This window comes from Lethenteron reissneri, chromosome 3 (assembly GCF_015708825.2).
Source record: "Lethenteron reissneri isolate LAM-NWPU_2019-01 chromosome 3, ASM1570882v1, whole genome shotgun sequence".
NCBI classification, from domain to species: Eukaryota; Metazoa; Chordata; class Hyperoartia; order Petromyzontiformes; family Petromyzontidae; genus Lethenteron; species Lethenteron reissneri.
In genome coordinates this window covers 3,335,965-3,345,232 of record NC_083781.1, presented here as the reverse complement: position 1 = coordinate 3,345,232, position 9,268 = coordinate 3,335,965, and the positions used below count along the sequence as shown (strand labels likewise).

At 44.8% G+C, this 9,268-nt stretch overlaps 1 long non-coding RNA gene across 1 annotated transcript; it reads right to left on the bottom strand.

The window, feature by feature from the left end:
* Positions 1-4,702: 4,702 nt before the first annotated feature.
* Positions 4,703-6,850, bottom strand: LOC133347526 (uncharacterized). The gene is made up of 3 exons (XR_009755726.1): positions 6,824-6,850; positions 6,250-6,296; positions 4,703-4,806 (listed from the first exon to the last, which is right to left on the bottom strand). It is a non-coding gene; the product is annotated as an uncharacterized LOC133347526 (long non-coding RNA).
* Between the last annotated feature and the right edge of the window lie 2,418 nt (positions 6,851-9,268).

Here is a 9,268-nt window from a genome sequence, read left to right as displayed (position 1 = left end):
TCAAACCTTTAAAAACAGTCTGCCCCAGCAGCAGATCACGCTTTCCATCTGATGATGGACGCTTGTGTTGCGCCCGAAACGTCGTGATTTCTTTTATTTTATACCGACGTGACTTTACCCAAAGAACCAAAGAGTATTAAACCATGAGTCTCATGTTTGCTCATGTGTTTAACTGAAGCCAGACTCAACAAGAGACCTCGGACAGGATACCAAGTTTACACAAAACGTTTCACTGCATCACAAAAACAAATTACGCGGACCAGGAAATACACAGGGGACCTTCCTGCGCCTTGCCCGGCAATTGTCCTCCAACCTCCCAAGCCTCCTTCCCTCCTCCCCAAACTCCTAACCCTCCCCCCCATTCACATACCCAAACATTCCCCATTTCCCCGCACACATACCAGCAAGAACAGTTTCCCCTTACTGTCCCCCCATACCACCAGCACGCTCTGAAAGGGCCATTCGCCAACAGATACGGCAAGCCCTTCCCTCTGCACCGAGTCACCTTGGATATCCTGCCAGGGACACTCGGACATCCCGTTGTGATTCCCAGTGAGATCATTCCCGTTTGCACTTTCGCTCTGCCGTTTACCGAACGACTATCTCCGATTCTTGTTTTTAACGTAAACTCCGAATCTCCATTCCCCGCAGTTGTCATGCTCATGGTCGGGCGGCAACGTGGCCACAGCGGTAGCGCGTACGCCGCTTGTTTGCAGAGGTTCACGGTTCGAATCCAGAGGCCTCCCCGGTTATTAATGTGGCGGGTGTATTAACCGTAAAAAAAGATCCCGTGACGTCATTCGCAAGGGTTAGGTCTTTGTGTGCCGGCGTCAAGGTGAACATTTGCCGAATTAAAAAAATGACCCAGAAATAAGTTGGAATATACAAAGCAATCATCGCCCCCCCACCCCCCAACTGCAAACTAAAATTTGGGAGGGCCCCTCCTGAAAAAGTCATGGAGACTCAATGAGGCTTTCCTCAGGGGAAAAAAAACCTCTAAAATAATTATTACAATACATATTTGCACCTTTAGCCATTAAATGTGTTCAAACCCAGTTTTTAAATCATCTCACATGCTACAGTCATATTTTTAATTACCAAATTATGTTTCCTTTGGAAATTCCCAGCAGCTGCTTATTATAAATGGTTTCCTAGTGCAACATTCCGCTATTAAACTGTCACTAGGGAAAATAAAACATTGAAGAAACTTGAAGCATACTACGCCTGCTAAGAGCATATTTAAAGTAATCCTCCTTGCTGCAAGGGGAACTGACCAGATAGAATTCTTTAGCGACCATGATGTGGTGTTTTTTGGAGAAATAGCAAAGAGTCGCCATACACAACCACAGACAACCACAATGACACCCAGTTCACACATACAACAACCACCAAGTGGTGGTGGTGGCGTTACCACGGCGCTCGTGCCAGGCTAGGTGCATGGACATACACCCACAAGCAGTCACCAACAACATATGCAGTCACTCACAGCATATACACATACAGACAGCCCTTTAGTAAATTGTGAATTCACTGGTGCAGGTTATCTGGGTTAACTCAACATCACCACGCTGGTCACGGCGGGTGGGTGAAGACAAGGAGCTTCGACACGTGAGCATAGACACATGGACACATGTTATCAGAATCAGAATATTATTTATACTGCAGGAGGAATGCGATGCGCTATAAAGCTCTTTTCACAGATGTCCAGTAGGGGCGAGTTAGAACGTTACAACACAAAGATACAAAAAACACAAAAGGGGTGCAGAGTATAGGAAAGGTAAAACACCGCTTAAAAATATAAAAGTAAACAATCTTTTTACCTTACCAGGTAAAGCCCACTGAACTATTAATTTCTTTTTCAGAAGCAACCAGGCCACAAATGATAGCTCAACAAAGTGGCTTATCATGTGGACATTTATAGCAGCAAAATCATCTAAAAACATTAAATTGCTAACTCCCATACCTACCTGCAAAGCAGTACCTGGCACAAGCTCGTGTTTCAGTTGGGTTGTTCACTACCCTCCGTTGCCCCTCCCTGCCCACTGGGGTGGAGTTTACATAACCCTATCGGAATGGTGTGCAATTTCAGACAGATGACGACTTCAATCGCCCTGCTGTAGTTGAAATGTTTTCACTTGTGAAGTCAAATGCTGATGTGCCCCAACTTGTTATCGCAAGAACAGATATCTAGGTGTTGCTTGTAACGAATGTCAATGAGCTTTTATCATGTTAAAGAACGCGGCATTAAACTGTACGGACCCTTACGTGCTGTTTTACTATTTATCAGCGCGGTTCAGCCAGTCCAGTAATACCAGAATTACGTTCTCATTCAATCGTATATATTAACACAAACCTCACGTGACCCACTGCTCAAGGGCTCCCATGCCCTTATCTCGCAGCAGGAAGTAGAGAATAACTTGCATTTAGTTGGACAACGGGCAACAATCCAGTAGCCAACGTGCGGGGACTCTCCGCTCCTCCGAGCTGTAGCCGTCCCAGTGCAGCAAGGAGTCCCGGTCCATCTCCAGCAGCTCTCCCTCACTCGGCACCTTCACTTGCTCTGGCACGTAGTTGTATGGCCCACTGCCAGAATCATTCAATACCGCTCTCATTTGTTAGGCACAAGGATTTGAAGCGACCTGTTCAGAGGTGCAATCAGCTGCTTCTAAAGTAATCGTAGTATTTTGTTCAATGAACGTATTATTGCTTAGGCTTTCGCAACCAATATATCATCCATAACACAGGTTTTTAGGGTTAGATCGCGTAAATATAATGTGTCGTTAAACCCGCCACCACCCGACACAGCCAATTAGTAAGATATGTGGCTGTCGCCTGATGAAGCTAGTTGTAATTACTGGCGAAGCGGCGTACTCAGTTTGTAAATGTTGTGGCTTTGCTCTCCAACACACCGGTGTGCTGTACTAGTAACGAATTGGCACGTTCTGTTTACGTGACAACCTTACTAATTGGCTGTGTAGGGTGGTGGTGAGTTTAACGACACATTTATATATTTAAGCGATCTAACCCCAAAAAAACTGTATTATGCACTATTAATATTATTCATAATTGCATGCAAAGTCAACGCATGTGAATCCCTGTGGCTAAGTCGCCCGAGTAGAACATCGTGATACATTTCAAGAGGGCTTCATGTGCGAATGCGTGCAAGGAGTAATACTGCAACAAGTTCAAAATTATAAGTAATTCGAGTTATAAAATTCTCATGAAGAAATAAAACAATTGGCTTACAGGTCAGGAATCGCCGTGAGACTTTGTCCCTTGGAATTCATCTGCCTGATGTCACCGTCCAAGAGGCCCCTAAAGCTCAGCCAGTGTGCGACTGCTTCCCCCTTCCTGTTCCGCTTGTTGAGTAGCCGCACCAGGCCGTACATGCTGTGCATCCCACCTGCAACACAGACAAAGACAAAGATCCTCCACATAGCCTTAACAGACTGTTGGGGCAAGTGCTTTTAGAGAGCACCTATGAAGTCCGGCATGGCACACGAGGGGGTGGGTGGGTGGCTGGCACCACACTTGACCGACTTTGTCTCTCCAGTAGCAATGTTTAGCACATACACAGGTACTCATTTGAGGCTGAGTCGACTTAGAGGAGGCCCATGACCGGTTCAGATAATCGTCACTGGTGTTGGACATGAGCAGGAATCGAATTCGGGTCGCTGGGTTCGTAGCACATCCTGCTAACCACTATAAGGACAAAAATTCCCCGTATAGCCTTAACACTGTTGGGGCGAGTGCTGTTACACACCGCACCACTTCCTCATTTGACGCCGAGTCAATCTAGGGGAGGCCCAGAACCAGTTCAGATAATCGTTACTGGTGCTGGCCGTGAGCGGGAATCAAATTCGGGCCGCGCGGGTTCGTAGCGCAGCGCGCAAACCTCTACACTACCGCTCCCACAGACGGTTCGCACGCGCACACGCAGACAGTGCATACATACAATATGTGCCAAATGTGGCATTGCAAGGGCATATAGAGGTCTTCAGATGTGGTGGTCAGGTAAGAATTGTTTTTAAATTATGCCTTATTTTTTATATCACCAGACAGTCAATCCAATTCTGGATTAAAGCGTTTTTACACTGAGGCTGCAATCAAACAACTTTGGTGGATAAAGTACAGATGTGTGTGACACCGTTTGATAACTACGTGCAGGAGTAGATTTCCTCTGACCAGCGATGGGCATACCCATCACAATTAGAGAGAGATTGGTGGGAATGCAATTTAGCAAACAGGATTCATCAGTATTCTTGGTTCTTTCGGTAAAGTCACATAGACTTGTAGAGAACATATCTGAGATATGGCATTGTGGGAATGACCTAACATTTACATTATGATGACTGAGAAAAAAAAACTGTATTGGAACAAAGTACACCGCAAAATATTAACTTAACCACAAGCCATGAGTATGTAGATGTTAAAAATATAGACCTAGGAGGGGGAGAAATGGTTAGTATTTGTACGTATGTCTGTTGAATTCTTTTACACCGTACATAACTAACCGTGCTAATCGGAGGTGCAGGGGAAGGACAACAAACTAAACGCAAAATGCAGTTTAACCGAAATGAGTTTTTTATCTAGATTTGACAGTGCATTGCTTCAGTGGCGTCTAACATCAGAAGGAAGAGTAAATGGTGTTGGGGCCCACCAGGATTCGCCTGCAGGCTGCAGTAGTACAACGCATCTTTGTCCTGCCCAGGGTCTCCAAGCATCCAGCGATGCCATCAAACACCAGGCTCTTGAGCAGATTCAGTGCCAGCTGTTCGAGTGGCAACTCCCGCTGAACGGAGCAATCTGCACGAAATGCGATACGTAAGCAACAGTGACATCTAAGGCCGTTACCGCACACAAGAATCAGCTATGCAAGCCGACGTCTGGAAATGTGTTCCTGTTTCGTTCGCAGTCTGATGTCACAACACTTTGTAGTTGGAGAGCCGACTAAGATACAGATTTAAACGGGAATACATTTCAACGTAGCAGTTCCTTCTTTGTAAATGGATTTGGTGTGCAGTATTAAATAAAAAAAAATAAACTATTTTTTATATTAGACTACACAGCTCTTTTTCAGAAGCGACCTGGCCACAACTGATACCTCAACAAAATGGCTTGCCATGTGGAAATTTATAGCATCCAACGCTCTAAACGATTATTATAAATATGAAGGAAAAACCGGAGGATCTGGAGAAAAAATCATAGCGACCATGGGGAGAAAATGCAAACTCCAAATATACAACAGGCGTCAGGGTTAGGATCGAACCCACGACCTCCTGTATACCAGGCGAGGTATTTAACATCTCGCCACCGTAGGATGTAACTAACTGGTCTATCTCGTTATTATGACCCACGCTCATCACGATCCCTGTTTACAACGACGTAGCTGCAGCAGGAAACGCGTTGCTCGCGTTGATTTATACCTCACACAGCGATCGCGTTTCATCAGCGGCCACGAGTTTAACTATCGTACGGGCTGTCAAACATCAATCATCGTTTTTATTACAGTATTCACTAGACACTACATTGTACAGTACATTGAATACTGTAAACATGTACCTGTGCATGACCCCAGACCTGTACAAATGCACACTTGCTATACTCAGCGATGCATTAATGTTTTCCAAAGGCCCCAGTTCATATTGTAATTAAACCTGTTATAGTGAAACCACTGATATCGCAAAACTTTCTCCCGAGTCCGCAAGTGATTCGTTGTAACAATTTCGTATCACATTATACCTTTTAATAACACCCCGATCGTGCGACCAAAGACAAACACAGCACTCCGATAGCTATTGCAAAAAAAACGTGTTAAAAGGAGGCAACTACAGGGCAGTCCAACGTCATTTTCGGAGGGTACCATTCACATACTCTTTGGTTTTTCGGTAAAGTCACGTAGGTAAAAAAAGAAAAACAAATAAAAAAAATTATTATTTTACTACGTGACTTTACCAAAAACAAAGAGTATGAATCCTTGCAATCACAAAAACTTCAAATCTAGAATACCATTCACATGTCGGTGACCACTCGCAGCTGGTGGAGCTCTATCTACATGTACTCTTGATCCATTAGCTGCCAGACAGAGCACGGCCTCTGCATGCTCGCGGCGGGAAAGCCACACACCGCCAATCCATCGAGTCAATGCAGCGAGCTTAACTTTGGGCTGTATTAGCCTGGCTAGATGCACGTACTACGCAAAGTACTGGAACCCTGTTACTGAATAGCCACTGCCAATATGAAGCGTACCTTTGTTGCTAGGAATGACGATAACTTTGAAGAGCTCATCGGTCGACCTGAGAACGCACAAGCATGCATGTGAAGAGACGGAGGATATGAACGCACAAAGACCCACAGGCTAGCGAGGCAACCAGCAACAACACGGGGAATGAAAGACAATCCATTAACAGAATTCAACATCAGGCATCATCACGACTGATCTCTGCACATTTGCTTCGCTGCTCCCACCTTTCAACTCTGCTTGTAAGCTTACTGGCAGCCTAATTGGCTTATAGAAACGAACCGCGCGATATCCCATCCGCTCATGTCTGTAGTTTCCCTCTGGAAATTAACAAAACGCATTACGTCTCCTTAGGCTGTGGAACACAAGAAGAAGAAACAAGGACGCAAACAAATATACGGCAGCAAGCGTGTTAATCTAGGTACGTATATGGAAAGAGACGGTCTATATTGCTTAGTAACGGCGGCGTTGCCTTCACGACAGTCGCCGACAGTTGCCGATCTTCTGTCAGTAACCTCTCGACGACGACGCGATTTAAAAAAATTAAAGCAAGCAAGTCGCGCCACACGCGGCACACAACACCTGTCGAGTTCCCGGAGGGCCTCGTCCGCCTTGCCGAGCTCGAGCAGCGCAGCGGGCGCAGCAACCCGCGCAGACACCGTCCCACGGGCGGCGTGCAGACTCTCGCACGCGGCGGCTCCCCGTGCTGAAGCGGGCGCCTCCTCCCGCGGGCAACGCTGCGCTCGTGGCCCAGAGCCAGCCAAACTCGGCCCAACGTCCAGACAACTGCCCACGCGACGCGTGCGCCCAAATCCTGAAATTAAAGAAATAATACGTCGTCGCTAAATTGCTATTGGGATTCTCTGCAAGTTTTGTTGGGGTTGTTACAATGGTTGTTTTGTCTTCGCGTTATTTAACTTTTTTAAACTTTGAGTATAACTTTAAAGTTTCTTTTTTACAAGAATAGCAACCCGCAGTCCTTTGAACGTTTCCATCCATCCCTCCCTCCAGGCAGCCAGCCAGCGAGCAAAACTTTGCCTAATACAGTATTGATATGATCGTTCGACAGTATCCCCCACAAATGGCCATGGTGCAGGGTCAAGGGGGGGGCGTGATGTAAGCGCGACGGACGAACCTGGCTCAACGCTGTGGGGTGTGGGTCACATGATCACGCAAATATACACGGTGACATCACTACCGCCACGCACGGGCAACCTAACCACGTGCCGGCCAGCCAGGCCGGAATCCAGCCAGCAAATTTTTATTATATAACATAAAAAAAAATGATATCAGTTTCTGTGCTAGAAATAATTGCAATATTTGCATGCTTATATAGTTATTAGGGGGCATCGTTGTTTTGAATGCATCCATCATCTAAGCTTTGGTCGTTCTATAAGCACAAGTCAAACATATTCCAAGTTCTCACCTGCTTCAAATCTGCACGACTGGTGCCGATGTCCCAAGTGACTGTTTGTGGGTAGCTTGAATGTTCACCTCCGGGTGAATCTCTGAAAAAAGCTGAAAGGACGGGGTCTTCTGCCTCCCGGGAAGGGTTCAAATGGGCAACATGGAGCCCCATTTCTGCGGAGTCTCCCCTCATATCCAGAACCAGCTTTTGTGGGATGGTGCAGCTGGTTTTGCTGATTACATCATCACAAATTGCAATAACTCTGTCGTGTTTCCTCAGATGCAGAAAGGTAGAGGCTAGTTCAAGGTACAATGCAGGGATCCTAGGAACGGTCAGGCCTACATCTTCTACCTAAAAGGGTTGACAATTTAAACACTGGTCATGTTAAGAAACATCGTAGAGGGAAGAAACATGTTGTGCAGTCTCAGCGATACAGTTGAAAGGGTCATTTTAAATTGAGGAAAATAGCCGATGGTTAAAAATCAAATTCAACATTTTGATTTAAAGCTTTCGTGACTGTAGGGATTCATATTCTTGGTTCTTTCGGTAAAGTCACGTAGAAGGGAAATAATAAAATAATATGAATATAAAACAATATAATTTGTATGTTTTATATTTATATTATTTTATTATTTCCCTTCTACGTGACTTTACCGAAAGAATCAAGAATACAAATTCAACATGTTGCATTGGACGTCTAAGTAAACAAGAGAAAATTAAGATACTTATACCTGCACAGCAGCAGAATCTGACAGCAGGGCCAATAACTCTTCATATCGTTCTACCGCTTCCTCCAACCTACACCAATCACAAAGACGAAGAGCCCCTTGTGAGTGGTTCAACTCTTGTGGAAGGCGCCGTTATGAGAACACCTCATCACAGCCAGCGCACATTTGCCACACTAGCCATCTAAGCTTCGGTCAGTAGTCTGCAAAAATAATTAAAAGCTTACGTAATTCATGTCGAAGGGTTTATGCCTTTCGTGGCCAAAGTTCAAGTAAATCAATGTACCACATATAACTTAAATTTGCCTAATAGTCTTATCAAAATAATTCGAGCACCTGTTCATTCCAAGACTATTTCACCTGGTGAGAACCCACATACGATGTACATTCACGTAATCATACCAGAATGCCGCGCATGAGGCAATGCTTCCAAAGTTATGAAATTGCACTTAATGTTTACACGTGGCATAATACATTGTACGAATGACCCTGGCTGGAATCTTACACTGTCAAATATTATTCCACATGCATTATTTACCATTTACTATGATATGTGTGTGTTGCATACAAAATCTGTATACAATTGTCAGTGGTATATAATTGCAGTTTGACAATACTTTATTAGCGTTATCGACACTGAATTATAGAAAAACCATTATCACATCGGTCAAGTAGAAAACCACGACCCCTTCTCGAAGCCTTTCACCCTATTGCCACTGAGAATGATGCTTGATAATCCTCAGGATATTTTTTTATCAGTCACCAGGTGACCCCCATGCCAAAACAAAGTTTATGGACTAATACGCTTTAAGCACTTTGCACCTCACCGCCAATTAGCACATATGGTGCGAAAAAAGTTAAACGTACATACGTCCATAACCGTGAACTTTCACA